Source organism: Euprymna scolopes, chromosome 16, assembly GCF_053919585.1.
Source record: "Euprymna scolopes isolate OS-2025 chromosome 16, ASM5391958v1, whole genome shotgun sequence".
NCBI classification, from domain to species: domain Eukaryota; kingdom Metazoa; phylum Mollusca; class Cephalopoda; order Sepiida; family Sepiolidae; genus Euprymna; species Euprymna scolopes.
In genome coordinates, this window is record NC_136497.1 from 75,166,615 (window position 1) to 75,188,137 (window position 21,523).

At 35.8% G+C, this 21,523-nt stretch overlaps 1 pseudogene; it reads right to left on the minus strand.

The window, feature by feature from the left end:
• Nucleotides 1-20,911: 20,911 nt before the first annotated feature.
• On the minus strand, nucleotides 20,912-21,088 carry LOC145296425 (U2 spliceosomal RNA; annotated as a pseudogene).
• Nucleotides 21,089-21,523: the final 435 nt, after the last annotated feature.

Sequence of the window (21,523 nt, forward strand, 5' to 3'; positions counted from 1 at the left end):
ATCTTGATTGTTATTTTTGTTTTGCATTTATATTTTTTTTTTACTAAATTATTATTTTCAAACATGTTTTTCAAATTTAACTACCACGATGTTGTTTGGGAAAGTATAACTGATTTTGTTGATCTAATCTCGCTATCTATTGGTAAAATTATTTGATTAAAATAGCTGCCGAACCATTCATTCCGTCGAAGTCCGAAATAACTTTCTATTCTAAATTTTAAATGCTTCCAAATGGAATCGCTAATAAAATTCACACTCCTTCTTGCAATTTAGTACAAATAAGCTGTCTTACTTGTCTACCACGTTTCATTCAATGATGTTAAAAACCTTTGGTTTATTATTGCCATCCAGTGATATGCCGGGGATACTTTGTTAATCGTCTAACCAGTAGGAGTTTTGAATGAACTTCACACTCACCAGATCTTAAACACCTATAATTTTTATCAATCGAAACAATCCTTACACTATTCTTAAACTGGAGAGGACTATCAAAACGAAAATCAGAGAAATGCCAAGAGAGAAGTGTGTCAGAGTCATCGAAAAATTTGCACATCGTATCCGCTGCATATCAAAGACACATCATGGAATGGCGATAAAATGCATACTTTGTATGATTTAGATTATTCGGACTACTGTTCTCATCTTGAGTGTTATTTTCACAACGGTTTGGTCCATATAACCTCTGACCTTCTTCAGGTGTATCTTGTCGAACTCATGAATCTTTCTCTTGAAATTAGGAACTTTTTCGTCAAACTCGGAAATGTGCACAGAATTTTGAACCGAATGCTTAATTTAATCTATGAAGATAAAATAGCATACTCTTGTTCCCTCAGCCATGAAAGGGTAGAAATCCTAATTAATTCGCAATTGAATTTTGAGGATCGCCCACGCTGATGATTAAACCTTCAACCTCCAGAAGAGTGTAAATTACAACTGAATTGTGCGTAGTAATTTATCGAATTCTGACGGTACAAGAGCTAGCCTCGTGGATTAAATCAAAGGTTACGTTCGAAATTCCCTGTACATTCCCGAGCTCGAGAGAAAGATTTTCGAGTTCGACAAAATAGACCTGAAGAAGATCAGAGGTTACATCGACCGAAACGTTTTGAAAAATAACACTCAAGATGAGAACAGTAGTCCAAATAATCCCAACTAACAATACTCAACTAAAAAATTCAGAAACGTTAAACGCATGCTGCTGGGCACTCACAACTCACGTTTGCATTGCAGAAAGGATTATGAACTTTGATTAAAGATTTCATGGGTGGCATGGGGGAAGGGGGTTAAGGTCTCGCTATACTACTGCTAACTGAATATAATACACCCAATAAGATTTAAACTTCTGCCATTTCCATGGTTCACATCTGTAGTAACTATGACGTCAATAACACTCATCGATGACTCAAAAATTACCGTGCGTTTCGTTCAGGGGAAGAAAAAGGATATATTGTTGAATAAAAAGCACAACAAAAAAAATTATTTATTTGAGATTTATTCATTGACTTTCATTTTCTTTAAATATTTGTTATGAATGAGAAAATTCAATAAAACTACTGGCCAGACAAGTTATTCGGTGTGAATCATCTCTTGAAAGACATTATAAAAAAAAAGAGTCATAATTTTTTTTCTAAGGCACTAAGAAATAAATAAACAATACACTAAACGAATCTCAACAACGAGCCTATCAAATAAACGTTATTCAAATGTTTAATTATACGGTATATATATATATATATATATATATATATATATATATATATATATATATATATATATATATATGTGTGTGTGTGTGTGTGTGTGTGTGTGTGTGTGTGTTGTCACTTTCAGCTGTTGTTATATTTAAATTACATCGTTGATTAAATAAAAAAGTTTTTTTAAATCGATTCTGTAACTTAAATAAGATTTAACTAAAGAAGTATATATATATATATATATATATATATATATGTGTGTGTGTGTGTGTGTGTGTGTGTGTGTGTGTGTGTGTGTGTGTGTGTGATGTGTGTGGGTGAAGGGTGGGGGTGTGGAGGTGGTGGTAATAAAAGTGATCTCGTCTGTCTGTCTGTCTGATGAACGATCTCTACCAAACTTTATCGATTTTAGTCTACAGACCTGAAACTTGATATATAGAAGATTTGGACCTGTGAAACAAATGCGATTTTGTCATAAGCCGGTAAAAATAGCTGCTTAGGAGTCAAAATTGAAAAAAAAATGGAATTTGTTAGGCACGAGTGAACTTGGAGTGCTTTTCTATGCATGGGCAAAAATACATTTATACATTAATTTTAATTTTTTACTATTTCTTATTTATCTGATGATAACTCATACGGTAACGACTAAGGCTGGAGTGGTAAATGTTTCGGTTTCAATTCTAGCTGATGGCACCCAAATCATTTTTTTTTTTTTACTTTGTAAATCGCTACTATATATTGGGTAGAATCAATGGAGTATTAGCTATATAATAATAAATATGAAATCTACATAAATTAAAATATATCTCTATCGTTATTTTCATGGCAAGTGCCCGTTTGGGCTTCAATCTATGCCTCCCCCTTACAAACCTTTCACAAAAAAGCACTCGTCTATCTACAACAACCATCAACCGTTTCACCCACTCTCTGTCTGCGCCTTAGTCTAAACACAAATTTCAGGAACAAAGCTTCTTTTCTAGAACTGCCTGCCTGTGGAAATCTGTTCAACTGGCGTGCTTTCCAACTGACTACAATATAGTCGCCTTCAAGTGCAATGCAAACAAGTTCTGGTGGAACCGCCCCCTAAATAATTCATTTTTACCCCATTTCCACCACTAACTATTAATACATTGTTGTCTCAATGACATCCATACACTCATTAACCCTTATCCTCAAGTGGCCTTTAAGCCTTGATAAGTGGTGAATCCCATGTAAAAAAAGGTGTATTTTTTTTTACTTGGGAGTCAGCACTTATCAAGGCGCGAAATCTTCTCGAGGATAAGGGTTAATGAATGTAAGATGATAGTGTAGTAATCGTTAATGGTGTAAATTGGGTAGAATTTGATTATTTATGGGAACGGATCAACAAGAACTTGTTTACATTGGATTTGAAGATTACTATGTTGTATTCAACCAGGAAGCAGACCAGCAGAACAGTGTTCCACAAGCAGGCAGTTCTAGGAAAGAAACTTTGTTCATGGAATCTGCGCTTTGATTTAGGCACAGATGAAGGGTGGGGGAAATCGTATATAGTGGCTGTAACTTTGGCTAGTTTGACAAGTTTGGGAGACCAAGGTGGGGACCACAGATTGAAGTTCAGTCGAGCACATCGTGAAAATAACGAAAAAACAAAGCAAGGCTGGCAACGTCTTTTCTGTGGGAAAAACGTTGCAGTAAATAGAAAAAAGCATGATCTACAAGGTTTCAAAACTGGTTTTGAACTCTATCAAGGCTGGATAGGGTGTGCCGAGCAGCTCCTGCCTAGATGTAGCAACAGTACTCCATTTTAGGCTCTTATACAGATAGAAAATCGCATCGGTAATGAGATACCTTTTGCAGCAATAGAGTGATCCACCTACATTTTCTGTGATTTTCACAACAGATTTGATGTATGGTTCCATTTCAGATCAGGAGTGAAGGTCAGTCCCAGAAGCTTGTCAAGATATGGAACTTCCCCAAGACAAGAGCCATTCATTTCAATTCTTTTGAAGATCGACCCTTCGGATGGCAGATATCTAAAAATTGGCAAAAAATATTGATTCCTTCACCCTCAACTGGGCAGTTTTCTACAGGGACGGCCGTTTTTTTCGCTGACATTTTTTGTGTAAACGACGTTGTATAAAAGGCGTTATTTTGGCTGTCAGTGTCGTCACAATAATGATAGGCTCATCGATAAGAGCGTTTTGTCTTTTCGCGCGTTATGGGTTCGAGCCTGCTTACTATTCCTATTTTTTTTTTTTTGCTCACAATTTTCCTTTTCTTTTTGCTTAACAAACACGCTTACACACACCTCCACTTTCTTTTCCGCCACATCACGGGTTTGAGCCTGCCTGCCTACTACAACTTTTTTTTGTTTTTTGCTCAACACCCACCTTCAAACACCCAGGAAATGCCGGGCACCTAGGCTAGTCTAATATATAAAAAGCAAAATGCACGCGCGCATTTGTGCCTGTCCCCGAAAGGCTTTTTGTGTCGGGGGTTTCGCATCAGTTAGATTCCAGAAGTTTTCTAATACTTCCTAGATCATAATATCTCAGATTTGCAAACGGACATTGTCTCTATTTTTTTTGATCGAGTTTTAAAAAATTCCCTTGTTGCGAGTGTCTTTTTCACATAAATAAAGTGAAACTAATCGCAAATGCAAACGCCTAGCCTTCCTGTTGGGTAGTATCTGTTCTGTAATTAGTCTTTGGTCAATGTAGGGGAAACCCTTCATACTCAGATAATTACTACTTATTTGGATACTGCCAGAGTTCCCCCGATTTTGGGAGAGCTGCTCTTCCCCCAAATTAAAAACGACCTTCGTGGGAGGTTTTAGAGCATTTAAAAGCAACGCCATTTCCACAATTCATCTTTTTGATTAATTACGTTAAATTTGAACGCCTTACACTTCCGGTGACGTCATGAGTGGGGGGTAAGACGTCAGGTTTTCTGTCACTTTCTTTTCCGCCTTCAACTCACGGGTTAAAGCCTGCCTGCCTACTACCATTTTTTTTTTACACCTACAAACACCCGGGTAACTCCGGCATCCAGGCCAGTATAATAAAAAATACGAAATCTGCATTAATCAAAATCTGATATTTAAACGTATTTTACGACTGGGCAATGTAATACAAATTACAAAATGTCTGATATTTTCTCAAAACCTCTATCCTTGATGGAGAGGAAACTAAAACTGACTGTTGTGTTTTCAAATGATCTGAAATAACTGCAAGGGAAAACTTGATTCCAAATATTTCTCATATGTTATATCTCCCCTCTCTGGTTTTCATACATAAAGTAAATTTCACAGTGTATAAGAATTATTTAATAATGGAGATATTCATAATCGTACCCTATTTCCAAAAGTTAAAGGCCCTTAAAAAGAAATTGCAAAATTACTATAATAATTTTTAAATGCCGACGGGCACTAGTGTTTCATCCTTTTGGAAACCATCAGTGCAGGGTGACACGATTACTGCCAGTCGGGAGATTCAAACCCAGCCACAGAGCCATCTATGACTCCAATAGCAAGGAACTAACCTCATGGCCACCCTCAACCACGAGAAATATCGTTGAAATTTAAACATTTATTTTTAAATATCGTAACATCCAATGTCGTAATATATATATATATATATATATGTATATATCTGTGTCTGTGTGTGTGTGTGTGTAAAAATTAAATTATTTTTATATATCCTATTAGCATTTACACCCGACGTTGCCCGGGTGTTTGGAGGTGTATGTTGAGCAAAAAAAAAAAAAACAAAAAAAAAACGCGTTCAATTTTTTTAACTTTGGCTCCTATTATGAACCCTTAACATTTATTGTTTTGGGCACAAATCACGTTATTAAGTTAGATCCATGTCCAAGGAACCAATATCTAAAATTTCAACTGTTAGACCCAAAATTGTCAGAGGAGTTTGGTAGAGTTCTCAAAGATCAAATCGTTGAACTTTGGCCCCTTAACAGCCAAATCTCTAGCTGAAAACCGATTACAAAGATTTTTCCAAATCTCAGTACTCTGTATATCAAATGTCGAGTCTTTATACCTAAAATTGACAGAGTTATTGCGTAGCAAAATGTACGCAGGCACATAGACAGACACATTCACTTTTATAGATATATAGATAGATAAATAGACAGACAGATAGATTAAACAAAAATACATACGCATACATAAATATATATGGAAACAATTTTGTGTTCCCTGTAAACTTTTTAGGCAAATATTATGCAAGAAAACATCATGTAGAATATCTGCATAAATACAATTACACGTAATAGTTAACCAAAGATGATCATCCCATAAGAAAATTGAAAAAACTAATAGGGAATTAACTAAAATGAATGTTTAAAAGAATATGCAAATTAGCTAGATCTTTTGCCAGTGAATGCAATTCCACAAGCCATATATGAGAAAATTGTATTTTCTTTTTAAATAAATAGAAAATAGGGGTTTTAATATGAATACCAATACACACAAAAGAAAAGCGAATTTATAGGAGTGTATATGTATATATATATATATATATATATATATATATATATATATATGTACTAGCATGGGTGAACGGCGTTGCCTGGGTGTTTGAAGGTGTATTCTGAGCAAAAAAAAAGTGGTCAATTTTTTTTTAACTTTGTCCTCTATTATGATCCCTTAAAATTTATTGTTTTGGCCTCAAATAAAGTTATTAAGTTAGATCCATGTCCAATGAACCTATATCTAAAAATTCAAGTGTTTGGACCCAAAATTGTCGGAGGAGTTTGGTAGAGTTCTCAAAGGTTAAATCGTTGAACTTTGACCCCTTAACAGCCAAATTTCTGGCAGAAAACCTATCACATAGATTTTTCCAAATCTCAGTTCACTATATATCAATTTCGAGTCTGTAGACTAAAAATTGACAGAGTTATTGCGTAAGGAAATGTACACAGACACGTTCAATTTTATAGATCTACTTGCATGGGTGCCCGGCGTTGCCTGGGTGTTTGGAGGTGTACACTGAGCAAAATAAAAAAAAGTGTCAATTTTTTTAACTTTGACTCCTACTATGATCCCTTGAAATTTATTGTTTAGGGCTCAAATTAATTGATTAAGTTAGAGCCATGTCCAAGGAAACTATATCTAAAATTTCAACTGTTTGGACCCAAAATTGTCGGAGGAGTTTGGTAGAGTTCTCAAAGGTCAAATCGTTGAAATGTTACCCCTTAACAGCCAAATTTCTGGCCGAGAACCGATCACATCGGTTTTCCCAAATCTCAGTACCCTGCATATCAAATTTCTAGTCTGTAGACTTAAAATTGTCAGAGTTATTGCGTAGGGAAATGTACACAGACAGACAGACAGACAGACAGACAGACAGACACACAGACACTTTCACTTTTATAGATATACTAGCATGGGTGCCCGGCGTTGCCCGGGTATCTGGAGATGTATGTTGAGCAAAAAAAAAAAGTGGTCAATTTTTTTAAACTTTGACCTCTATTATGACCCCTTAAAATTTATTGTTTTGGGCTCAAATTGAGTTATTAAGTTAGCTCCATGTCCAAGGAACCTATATCTAAAATTTCAAGTGTTTGGACCCAAAATTGTCGGAGGAGTTTGGTTTGGATTCTCAAAGGTCAAATCGTTGAACTTTGACCCATTAATCGCCAAATTTCTGGCAGAAAACCGATCACATCGATTTTCCCAAATCTCAGTACTCTGTATATTAAATTTTGAGTCTGTAGACTAAAAATTGACAGAGTTATTGTGTAAGGAAATGTACACACACAGACACAAAGACACTTTCACTTTTATAGCTATATAGATTTTCTAATTCGTATAGGAATAATATCCCTATTATAAAAGAAAGTTTTGGTCACATTGCTGTGACGTCTTCAGTGCTTTGAAAATATGGCACCACCTGCAGACGGAAGTATTGTTCAATATTAAAACTAATGACAGCACTACAGCTTCATGCCCCTCCTCCAATCTATAAAATATAATACAGATCCACTATGTGAATACTACACTTCATAATTAGCAAAAATCAGAGACTTATCAGGAATCAATATTGTATCCTATGTTTAAGTTCCGTTGATTCGATAGTACCATTTTTATTATGAATGTTATCGCTTGCAATCCCGCCAAAACCAGCTCCTCCATGTGCTTCCCTGGTATCACCAAGGTAAGAAAAATTCTGGACAACCTGAAAAGGCTCGCTATTCAACTATAATTTCTACACATCTAACTTCCATGTTTATTTTGCATACAATCTGGTTATTATATCTCACCTAATTTGTATTAGGTTGTCTCAAAAGTTCGTAAGCACTTGCAAAAAATGAAATTTTACTCGTTAAGTAATAACAAAAAAAAAAGTGATTCCTTAAAATAAAGATCATCATTTTCCAAGACTTTCTTCCATCGATCTGCAAGCTTTCAATTGTGGTCAAAGTACTATTCAGCCGGCTTCGAATTAAAGAATTCTTGACAAGTTTCCTCGGTTTCATCAAACGAGTCAAATGGGTAATTCTTCAGAAAATGTTGCATTGAGCGGAAAAAGCGAAACTGTAGGCTACATGTGGCAGAACCTCAACGCCGTTCATCTATTCAAACTTGTCTGTGGTCTTCCTGGCGGTGTGTGGCTTGACAATGTTCTGCTGCCTGAAAGCGTGCTTTCAGTTAATCAGAGTTGGGTACTTTTGCTTCAACTTTTTGTAGATCTGCTCCAATTGTGTATCAATTTGAGATCGCCGCAATTGTTCCTTCACCTTCGATAGCATAAATCTCTTATGCGGCTTTTCTGGCTGAAAAAACCCGCTTCCAGCAGTAACAAATCGAAACTCGCGGCTCAGTTTTCTCAATTGCCATCTAGAATAGAAAGATGAAAATCACTTTAACAATATAAACGCATAAAACAATTAATAATTGCATAAAAAATTAAACTTTTCGCAAGTGTTTACGAACTTCTGGGACAACCTAATAATTTAACTTCACTTCATGTGTGCCCAGTATTTACAAGTACTATAAAAAGTTGAGCTACAGCCGATTCCCTTTCCGCAACGTATTTTTTTTTTTAAGATATACATTTAAATCATTGTTCATTTAAGTCTGGGTAAATACAGACTTCAGTTTCGGTATTTTTTAACACAAATATTGTCTTGGAAAAATAAACAATTGTGGCAGTTTTTACCAATATCAAAATGGACAATGATTAATTGTTCCTTCTTTTCTTACTTAAAGCTGACGTCAGTCTGAACACAGAAGAACACAGATTCCTTCTTCAAGTAAATGAACATTTGAGGCATTGTGCAATGTTTCCTTCTTCCCGTCGTTGTTGTCGTCGTTTCCGTCACTTCCTCGTCTATCGTATTGCAGCTCACAACCAGTGACACATAATTGGCCGTATATCTCTATTTTATGGTGATTTTCGTTTTTACTTTTCAGCTTTGTAAATATTCCCTTTTAAGAAGTGCCCTTCTTACGTTTTTAAAATCGTTCTTTCCATTAGTTCTCAATGCCAATCTTTCTTTTATAAGTGTTGTGATTTGATTCTGATAAATACACTCTTTATTCTTTTGTTTCGTAATTTATTGCCAAGCAGCTTCATCCATTATATCTTTTGTATAATGATACGAGTTATATATGTCTTTATAAAAGTACTACAAAGGTACCCGTCCCAGGACGCGTAAAATGAATTTCTCAAATGGAACAGCTTTGCATAGCTTTTATCTCCGCTTATAAAGATTAAAATCAAAATATAATGAAGAATATAATTAGTAGGTGTGAGGCATAAATACGGACAATTATAACAGTCTGGGAGAGACGTTAAAAGATACGCCTAAAGCCTAAACCTTAAGAATATTACCAATTACGACCATGAACAAGTCAAAGATATGCGTTTGAATATAAATGACAATAGCAATGGGTAGTTGTAGTCGTCAAAGGAACAACTTATTAACGCTAGACACATCGAATGGTCATAGCATAGAACAAGTCAAGGATATGAGTTTGAATATAAAAGACAATAGAAATGGGTAGTAGTAGTCGTCAAATAAACAACTTATTAACGCTAGTTGATAAATATAAGGCTTATCAATTCATAGAGATAGGTGTCTAAGAATAGGATAAGTATGATAAATTTCCGTGTAGTGTTAAACAATTAGGTAGAGTAGAATTTTCCATTTAAGATTAGAAGAACGCTACGTACCCTGGCTGTGACGTCACTGGTACAGGAAGCGGGTGTGCTAGAGAGAATCGGATCTCTTTCATCTGAATCACCAGATAGAGCATTTTGATTTTTAGTTAGATGATTCCCTCCACACCTCTTCATGGAGTATGGATGAGCAGTGTACAGGCATACTCTGAAGAACGAATAAAACTACAAACAAGTTTTAGAAATCTAATTGTATTTGTTGATGCGGCTTTTTTAATAAGACTAGATTATAGAGAAGAAGAGGAAAGTGACGAAAAGAAATGGATATGAAAGTCTTGATTACCACATGTAACCAGAAACACGACTAGTGGATCTTGGCAATGAAGTGGAAAAACCGTGAGGATCAAGGAAAACGCATATGTGTAGTGGGCGGTCAATAACAGAACCCAGTAATGCTACAAATTGTTCCTAAGTTACAGCTGGATATTTTTCCCCTCAGACCCTAAAAAACCAACTGAGTCAATGCCATTCTTGAATCGCCATTGATTGCGGTATGTTGTTGATCCTGTGCAGTTCTAGGAGGTCTACCTCCCAGGCTTTGCCTTTTCTCTTTGAAAAAGAGTTAGTTTATTGTAAGTTGCCTCGATGCCTCTACAAGGTACTGTCAACGGAGCTGTCCAAACATTTTATGCAGACCAGAGTGCACCTTCTCTGAGGTGTTAGCATTCAATCCCACTTTCCGACCCTTGTGTCACATCTTCCTGCTAGATGAGGGAGATAAGTAACTTCATTAGAAATTTAACTCAGAACATCTAGGTAAAACTCACGTTAGGATATCTCTTAATTAACGCCCCATCAACTAGACTATGTGTCTGTCGGTCCGAAAAATTACAAATAATGTGAATGAATTTCTAGAAGTTTTTAATTGAAAAAGTAATTATTTATAAGGAACTAGCATGGACAACTGGCATCTCCCAGAAACGAATGAGTATCCCAGTGTACTCCTGCTCTTCACCTTGAACACCGTATTCCCATTTTTATTCTTATGTTTTAAATTGATATGCTTTTCGATTTTCGGTGAAATGTAAAATGAGGCGTTGTCTTTGCTACCTTCTCTCGAAAAGGTTAGACACCAAGTTAAGTCTGTGTTCGATGAAAGAGTTTCTGTGAAACGAACTGGGATCGAACTTGGCACGGCTAAGTTTTCAGCCAATATCGTTAACCACTTAGCCACCGTCAACTTTCAGTTTCAAAATTATCCCCCAAAATACTATTATTACACAACCTAATGTAAAATAATTGAGTTATTTGTATCATTATTAAAACTTCCATGATCATCTTAGATAGTATTCTCACAATGTTTCAGCCAATGTAACCTCAAAGCTGCTTTGGGTGCATCTTTTTTTAATTCGGAACTTTTTATGCCTAACTCAAGAACCTCTACAGAATTTTGAACTGACTCTTATTTAATCAATTGTGGACTACTCATGTTCTCTCAGCCATGTGCGGGTAGTAGCAAATCTTATTTATATAAATAAAACAGTAGGTGTATGTACGTGTGTCTGTCTGTGCGTAAATATTGAACAACTAAACTCTTAAATTACTTGTCACATAATATCGAAATTAACACGAAATAGTAATCATACAGCAAGGATGGTTTATAAAATATTTGGGTGGATGAATAACGCGTACAGCAGTTGAAATGCAAAAATGTTCATTTCAACTTGCTTATATTTCTATTAGTTTACGCATGCGTAAACTAATTATAGCTAAAAGTGGTTTAATTTTATAACTTTCTTATCTGTTATTTGGGCTTAACTCAAACGCTAGCGAATACGGCTGGAGCGCTAAAAGAGGATCGCAACTGGGGCACTAAATATCTTGGTTTCGATTCTAGCGTGTATTTTACGACCGGCAAGGTCGGGATCCTCCTGCTAGTCTTAATTATATTCTTAGTAGCGTCTACATGCAGAACTCAATATTCAGAAGATTGTCATTTAGAACTGATTATTACTTAGCAGTTTATCAATAGCAGTTTATCAATAGCATACTATTATTTAAAAGGAACTTTGTGTGTCTGTGTGTCAAGTTCGTTCCCTATGGATTCAAAAACGGTTGAGCCGATTTTTATGAAATTTCACACAAAGGTACTTTACTGGCATGACAGTGTTCTTAGATAGATTTTGTATCTGAATGTCTTCGATAAGTATGAAAAATCGATAATCGAAATAATCTGATGAAAGAAGAAACAAGCGATTTTGAAAACGTTAACATCTTACACAGTCTAGCATCACAAGTGCATTTGAGAAGTTTTATTACCAAATAAGCTGAAAGGCCCAGCATATAAACATATCAACAGTATGTTCTTTGATATGACAGTGATACATTCAAAATGAATGTTTCTGTTTAAAGCGCAATTTCACAATGATACTTGACTTTCTCATTTTAAACTTAAATTCAAGCCATTTTCACAGCACAACCAGTAAGGCCAGACATATCAAATCAACAGTATGTTCTTTGATTTGACAGGGGCGCGTTCGAAATAAATGTTTCTGCTTAGAGCATAATTGAAGTATGATACTTGACTTTTTGCATTTTAAACTTTAATTCAAGCCATTATGCATAAATATATTTCCCTACCCGTTTATTCAAAAGTTATGAAAAGAAAGAAAAACAGAGACACAAAAATAAACAAATAAATAAATAAAACATAATAAAGATTTTAGTAGATAAATCTTTCTTGTGGAATGTGGTCTTGAATATCTTTGGAATATTTTGAATGGCGTTGGTTTTGAACTAATCACAATTTCAGACTTTGTTTAATCAACGTTCCAATTTAATTATGTTATTAATTTGCTCCCAAATTGCGAGTGGAGATCATTGAATATAAATCAAAATTCTTCACTCAAACAAATAAGAATTATAATTTTATTTGATTACCAAAATAAAATAATTGTGCCAACAAGAACTAATTTTACACCGTAATCGTCTATGATGTCGACGTGCACACATTGTAAAAACATTAAACTATTTAAACCTTATAATAATTACGATGTGGATGTTCTTGCTGTTGTTGTTGTTGCATCAAAGCACCAACAATCAGCACAAATACATTTGATTCCCGTGGATTATGCATTTTGGACGATAAGACCCACTCTCCCTACCAGGCAAATGATTACTATATAGATGCGCACTGTGTAACGTACAGTTGTTATATTGCAGCTTGTTTATTGTTTTTTTTTTCATAGGAAGATTAAAAGACAGGATTAGATCTGATGACCTCAAAGGACGATTAAATCAAAAGAGTCTATGGATTTGTGAGTAGAACAAGAGGTTTCAAGGTATTGCCATGTTGGAATAAATGGATGATAGCTCATTTTTTTTTTTACAAGGTGGACACCACTTATCAAGGCCCAGACGCCACTCGGGGATAAGGCTTATTGTGTGTACAGTACGTTAATGTTGAGATTTGATAAAGTGTCTACTTAAGGGGGCGATTCATCAGGAATTTGTTTATGTTGAACTTGAAGACATCCAAGTTGTAGTCAGATGGGAAACATGCAGACAGAACAGAGTTCCACAGGTGCGCACTTCTAAGAAAGAAGCTTTGTTCATGGAATCTACGTTTTGGTTTTGGTATAGATAAAGAGTGAGGAAAATTTTTGACAGTGGTTTCAGCTAGACGGGTGTTTTTCATGAAAGATCGGCGAGGGGGGACCAGGGATGTGAGCTCAGACGAGCACCTGCCATGGAAGTTACGATAAAACAAAGACAGGCTCGCAACGTCTCTCCTGAGAAGAGAAAAGGGCATCCCTCACTAAGCTACGAAGCCTATTTTGTACTCTGTCAAGGCAGGATAGAGTATTTTAGCAGCTCCTGCCCAGATGTGGCAACAGTACTCCATCTTTGGACGTACTTGGCTTTTATATAGATAGAGAATTACATCAGCAGTGAGATATTTTCTGGAGCGGGGTAGAAGGATCCTACCATTTTTCTAGCGACCTTGGCAATAGACTTGATGTATGTGTTCCATTTCAGGTCAGGAGTAAAGTTCAAGCCCAGAAGCTTATCAAAGAATGGAGCTTCCCCTAGTTGAGAGCCATCCATTTCAATTGACACCAGATGGGGATCAGAGCGTTGATGATGTAAAGATAGGAGCTTGGTTTTAGATGCATTGGGTTAGTAGGTGTATAATAGTTGAGATAACAGGTTCAATTCACAGAGGAATGGCAGGAAAACGGTGGGAGGCAATGATATGAATGGACGGATAAAAAACGAGTTAACCAAAGACAAGAAATCAATTTTTTAAAGCTGTCATGTTAAATCCTATATAGTTTTGAATTCGAATATTTCTACTTATATATTGAAACAATTTTGTGTCTATGAATTTGTTTTCTATGGACTCCGAAACGGCTGGGCCTATTTTTTGAAAATTCCACACAAATGTACTTTATGTATCTGGGAGTGTTCTTATATAGACTTTGTATCAGAATGCTTTTAGATATATATCAAAAATCGATAATCAAAAAATCCAGTCAAAAGAAGGAACAGTTCGATTTAAACCAAAGTTAACACTCTTATACAGCCTAACATTAGAAGTGAATTTGAGAAGTTTTATCACCATCATGCAAAATGATCAGACATATAATATCAACATTAGGTTCTTTGGTAAAGAGCGCGTTCAAAATGTTTTATTTAGTGCACAACTGAACGAAAATACTTGAGTGTTGCATTTACAACTTTAATTCAAGCCATTACATAAAAATAATTTTATAAAATCAACCACAGGGTTTCTACAGTGCAATGTAGGCTAAAATATATTGTCGACTAAGTCACTGCTAGTAGGCATGTGAAGTTTCATCCAGGGGCTCTGCAATGGGTTTCTGATTATAGTGGGTGATTAATCGATTTAATTGAAAAATGGACAATTTTATCAATTTTTTTTTTACATTTATCGAGGATAAGAGTTAATGAATGTACAGTGATTAAAGGGAACATGTCGTAGTCATCTTTTGGAAAGTTGGTAAATTAGATTACTTAAGGGGATGGCTCATCAAAAATTTGTTCATGTTGGACTTGAAGACAACCATATTGTTGTCAGTTGGAAAGCAGGAAAACGGAACAGAGTTCCACAGGCGTGCAATTCTAAGAAAAATCTTTGTTCATGGAATCTACGTTTAGGTTAAGGCACAGATAAAGAGTGGAAGAAATTATTGATAGTGGTTTCAGATAGACGAGTGTTTTTCATGAAAGTCAGGACAGGGGGACCATAGATTGGAGCTCAGACAAACTCCAATTTGCCATGAAAATAATGATAAAGCAAAGACAGGCACGCAACATCTCTTCTGTGAGAAAGAGGCTTCATGGAAGAGAAAAGGGCATCCCCCACCAGGCTACGAAATATATTTTGAAATCTGTCAAGGCAAGATAAGCTGCTTCTAGCAGCTCCTTCCCAGATGTGGTAACAGTACTCCATCCTTGGATGTACTTGGCTCTTATATAGGTAGAGAATTGCATCAGGAGTGACATATCTACTGGGACGGCAGAACGATCCCACCATTTTCCCAGCAGCCTAGCAACGGCTTTGTTCCATCTCAGATCAGGAGTAAAGGTCAAGCCCAGAAGTTTGTCAAAACATGGAGCCTCCCTAAGATGAGAGCCATTCATTTTGATTGATGCCAGACGGGGATCAGAGCGTTGATGATGGAAAGATAGAAACTTGGATTTAGATGCATTAAAATTAACCAGCCACCTCTTTCTCCTTTGTAACACGTGATCAAGATCAAAGGAGAGGGAATCAGAGAGAATTTGATCATTTACGGCCCTTGAAGTGTTGGCATGAATGGTTTTGTCGTCAGCATAAATGTCTACAAATGATCTTGGGATGTTATTTGGGATATCATTGATTGGGAGATCCTTGATGTAGATCAGGGAGAGAGGTGGGCCCAAGATGGCCCCCCTGAGGGCCTCCAGCATTAATTATGTAAGCTTCTGATTTCTGCTCATCAACCACTACTCTTATGAACCTCTCAGAGAGAAATGATTTAAATGATTTCGATGACAATAAAAATATTGGAAGTGTGAAACATTCCTTGGTCCTCATTCAATCTCGAACAACTGTTGACTTTCCCTGCTATAAAATGAATGGAACTTAAATTTTATAGTCCAACTTCTATTTTAATGAATGAAATAAAAATATATTTAAAAAGACAATGCTCATTATCTATTTATTTATAAATCCCAATGTCAATATGTATGTGTGAGTGCGTTTGAGATGATGTTGTATTCACTGTAGAAAGAAAGGTTAGAGAATCTACATAAAATCTAAAAGTGTATTCTTGTGTCAAATCTACAGAGGAAGACAATAGAAGTGTTCTCGAATGTCTAAGTCCACCATTAAAGGCTATGAGACTAAAAACCGTCCTTGCCTTAATGCTGTTTATAACAACCTTTTTATTTTTTGTTAGGGGTTGGGAAACATTTACCTATGCTCTCATCACGATTGTGATAACAGGCATCGGTGAATGTCGCCCAAGCACCCTACAGATAGTATGAGACATATTAGGGTGGAGACTCCTTTTTGGACCCTGCCCAATATATCCTATTTTGATGAAATTTATATTATTTCCCCGGGAAAGACAATGTAAGTGGTCGCAAACCTTTACATTATCCTCCATGTGCTGAATATCAACATTTCAGCTCCTTCTTATTAGGGGATGAATCTTGATCGATGTGGAGGGACAGTAAGAACAAAAAAAATATTATATGTGTTATAAGTATAGTGAAAAAGTATACAGTTAGTGATTCTCATTCAAACCCAATCAACATCAGGTTTTCCGCTAGTTATTATAATAAGACTATTGCAGTGATAGAGTCAGCATTTAAGTACTTAATATGAACATTAGAATATACTCCTGTGACTATTTTATACAATCTTAATATATTTCATAAATTGGGTCGTCATACATATTTTCTATATGGTTGTAATGTACAATAATTTGATTTGGAGGCATATATATATTTTCCAACCATATATAAATTTTCGGTAAAATATATTTTCCCTTTAGTCAATATATTGGCAAACTTATCAGAAACCTTCATGCGAGCAAGACAACTAATCTTAGAAACATTCTAGTCATTCTGTTTAAGAAACTTGCTCCTATCTTAATAAAAGTATACAATTATTGCTTAACCCTACGAGTGCAGCTGTTGCAAAATTGCAACTAGTCTACCTTCTCTAATAGCAGATGCTACTATATGCGTAGTGTTGACTTATAATATACTAGCCTGAGTGCCCGGGTGTCTGAAGGTGTGTGATGAGCAGAAAAAAAAAGTGGTGGTAGGCAGGCAGGCTTGAACCCGTACCGTGATGGATGAAAATAACATGAAAAAAAAAAAACGTGACGTCTTTGCCGTTGCGTCCATCGCTAAACCGGAAGTAGCAACGGTTTAAATTAAGGCTGGTCAGTCGAAAAAAGGGAATGACTTTCAAAAATATCGATGAAAAAAGCGACCCCTCCTTGTAGAAAAGTGCCTAATTGAGGATGAAGGAATTAATGTCTTTAGCCAATTTTTCAATATTTGTCATCCGAAGTGTCAAGCATTAAAACGATACTGATCTCGTGAAAATCTATCACCTTAGTCGAATATTTTAGGCAAACATACATACATACATAAAAACATACATACATACATACATACATACATTTAAAGAGACAGGTGAGATTTATGTTATAGATCACAGCACACATATACACAATAAATCTAGTAATTGTTTATAAGAAAATGACAATCCTCCATGACCGGATTTTCAACCTCATTATAAATTGAAGATGGCCGCGATCACAATATGCAAATTATTTTGATAGACCTACTTATATGCTACAATTGCCAAATGCATTGTTCGGGTATACAATGAAAGGGTAAGCTTACCGAGTCATTTGAAAAATAGGTATAAGAAAACATTTTTCAATAAGAAAAAAATATCAGCGCTCCGAATGTTAAAGAAGAAACGTTTTTCATCTATTTAACAAATCTTGTTGGTCTGTCGGATATTTAAAAATACTAGTGATATGTTTCTGCATCATAAATAAGCTGCTTGAATGTCTGACAAATCAAACAATTGTAAAACACTTATGTAAAGAACAATCTTCTGAGTGACAAGCAGTAAGGATTTCCTCCTGCAAGGTCACTGCTGATGTGCTAACTGTAATATCACATAAGGTCAGCAAATCTTTTAATGGGGTCTTTATTTTTATAGCAATCAATTCAGATATCAGCCTTTGATAGCATTTGGTACAAAGGGTTGCTTTCCAAACTTGCCAGCTATTGAATATCTAGCAATGTCTTTAGGATCATCGAAGAGTTTGTATATTATAAAATTGATAGATCGTAGTAGACAGTATTAGACTTATGTTGGTCAGAGTTGATCATGATGCCTTCTTTAGATGCTAATTTGGGTAGTGTGATGTAGAGAACAGGTTATTACTCACATAGCGCACACCTCTCTTCAAGACACCGATGGATCCAAAGAAAGAGATGGTTTGTTACAGTTTAGTGCGGGTACCAATGCCTTTCCGTTGAACTGTTGTAGTGCCTTCATTCCAGATTTCTTCTTAAGGTTTGCTTCCGAAACCTTTTCCATATGTAGGTATTCCAAAAGGTAGGAGAGGTTTGAAAGCAAGGTTTACTTTTTCCTACATGGTATGCCTTTCAGCCCTAACGGGCTCCGCCTTCCTGAAGTAACTAGTAATGGCGCCAGTGACACATCTAAACCCTTTTTCCTTTCAGTAGCAGCAGGTCTTTCAGAGTTACATCTAAGCTATGTGAGACACTTAAATCACAACTTGCTTTGTGTTGACATTGATTTACAAGTGCAAGTGACGATATTATACAGACACATTCATACTAGCCTAACTTGTGGTACAATAAAATTCACAAGCCAGAAGTTAAAAAGTAATTTTCATATTTAAGCAGGATTTCACAAACATCAACTAAGAACTCAGCTTCTCTGTTCAACCCTAGAGCCACAATTTCATTTCCCTAGTGACTAGCTATCCCTCCTCGTTTTTTTAATGTCTAAAGACTCATGTAGACCTTCATCTTCTGTATTCAGGTATTTTCCCCCAAATCTTATGTCCTATTAAAATCAAATAGACTTAAAAAGAGAGTGCAAATGTATAATTTCAGTATTAGACTTGAATATAAACGTTTAATAAATATAAACGCTTAATATAAACGTTATAAACCTCAGCATGTGACACATATATGAGGTGAACATTACTTTTTCTAGAAAGAATCTTATCCCCTATATGAAGTGGCTATCTTCTGGGTGATGTTTTCCAAATGATCTTCAAAAACCGAAAGGGCATATCTTTGCATTGAAGCTGAATAAAATCAAGGCCAATAGCCATTAGTCACATGCTCTCGTGTAATGAATGAATGCGTGAATGTGGGATTGACATGAAATTTTAAAATGACTGGAAAATGGGCTGAAATGACTTAAATAAATAAAAAGTAAATGACTTAGAATGACTTTAATGAACTTAAGGATGAATTGAATGATCTTAAGAATGACTTGAATGCTTAAAAAATAAGTGGAATCCTTCAAAAGCAACTTGAATGATCTGGAGAATGACTTGAATGGCTTTGAGACTGACTGGTTGTAAAGTGGGTGATCATTTTACATTAAATTAATACAGAAAAGTGATCTCCCACTTTATATCACAAAAATTATTTGATTTAGGGAATTTGAAACGTTACTTTCATATTCAGGAACCCTGAAAACCAATAAATAGTTGTATAATAAACATAAAACGAAATAAAAGTACATGTGTTATGAACCGACCGACCGACCGACTGAGTGACTTATAGAGTTGCTTGCACATGACTAAAAAAACTATTCTGTAGTATGCATTTTAAAAAAACTATTCTCCATCGGTCGGTCCGTAACACATTTACTTACTAGTTACAAACAAGTGCAGCATCGGTTAAGAACAGATACTACACTTTGATCTTAGCCATGTGGCCAAAGAACAGTTACATTTTGGACAAGTTTCAGAAAAGTCTAATTGATAGGTAAAAATTTATGGGGCAAAAAGTGTCATTATTTGCAATTTTGGTACATTTTTGACCCCTTATGAGCCTCTTGGAATGCTGAATACCAGTGACAATGGACAAACTCTGCAGTTTTACACCGTAACACATGTATATTTGAATTCAGCACTATGAGAGAGCACTATATAGATATACATATCAAGTTTTTTTTTTGAGAAATATGAAAAAAGGGCATTTAAGCACTAAAAGTCTCCGGGGGGACGCAAAGCAGAATTTTGCTAGGGTCACCCATACTGAATTTATATTAAGAACAATGCCCTGTGCATTTTGGACAAGTTTCAGAAAAATGTAATGGATAGGTCAAAATTTATGGGGCAAAAAGTGTCATTTTTTTCAATTTTGGTACATTTTTGACCCCTTATGAGCCACTTTGAATGCCGAATACCAGTGACAATGGACAAACAGTGCAGTTTTACACCTGAACACATGTATATTTACATTCAGCAACATGGGAAACCACTATATAGACATATCAAGTTTTTGTTGAGAAATATGAGGAATGCGACAGAAGAAAGGGCATTTTCAGCACTAAAAGTCCCCCCAAGGTCACCAATACTGAATTTATATTAAGAATATTGCCCTCCAAATTTTTGCCAAGTATCAGAAAAATCTAATGGATGGATCAAATGTTACGGGACAAAAAGTGCCATTTTTGGCCATTTTTTGACCCCTTTTGAGCCCGTGCGGGCAAAACAGGATTTTTCGCAAAACAACAACAAAAAAAAATCTTTTTTACTTTGCACATTTATATATTAAAATATAATTTGTGACAAAATTTCAGGAAAAACTAATGGACGGTTATCCGTCAATCATACAGACTAATGGACAGACGGACCAATTGAAAACATAGGTCCCTCTCTGATAAATCAGGGGACAAAAATGTTACTCCATACTCCTTGCTTAAAAAAAAAATAAAATGTAAATGTGTTACAAACCGACCGATGGAGTGACTTGCATGTGACTAAAAATGCCTCAGCATGGAAGGGTTTTCCCTTCCATTGCCAAGGAAAAGTTAAAAATGTAAATGCAGCATCTGTTAAAACATATACTACACTTTGATCTTAGCTATGTGGCCAAGGAAAAGTTACAAACATAAGTACAGCATGTAGTAAGAACAGATACTACACTCTGATCTTGACCAAAAGGTCAAGAAAAGCTGTATTCATTTGCTCTCCCACCGAGCAAATAAGGCACAAGGCCTATTTTTAAAGTGGGGAGTGAAGGGGAAATGGGGACCAACTCCCCGGGGAGTAGAGGAGTTGGGTAATAACAATTGGTATGAAGGGTTGCCCCTACATTGACCAAGGTCAGATATGTGGGTTGCCCCCACATATGGTCTTTGGTTGCAGTATCTGCCGGAACAGATATTACACTTTGATCTTGAAAGCTAAGAACAGCATCTATTAACAACAGACCTTTTATTTTAACCAAAAAGGCCAAGCACAAAAGTGTTACGGACAGACCGACTGACCGACAGACTGACCGACGGACCGACGGAGTGACTTATAGAGTCGCTTGCACGCGACTAAAAACTGATTCTGAAATTTATTATCTCTGAAATTTTATCCTTTAATTGACTTATCGAAGCAAGAA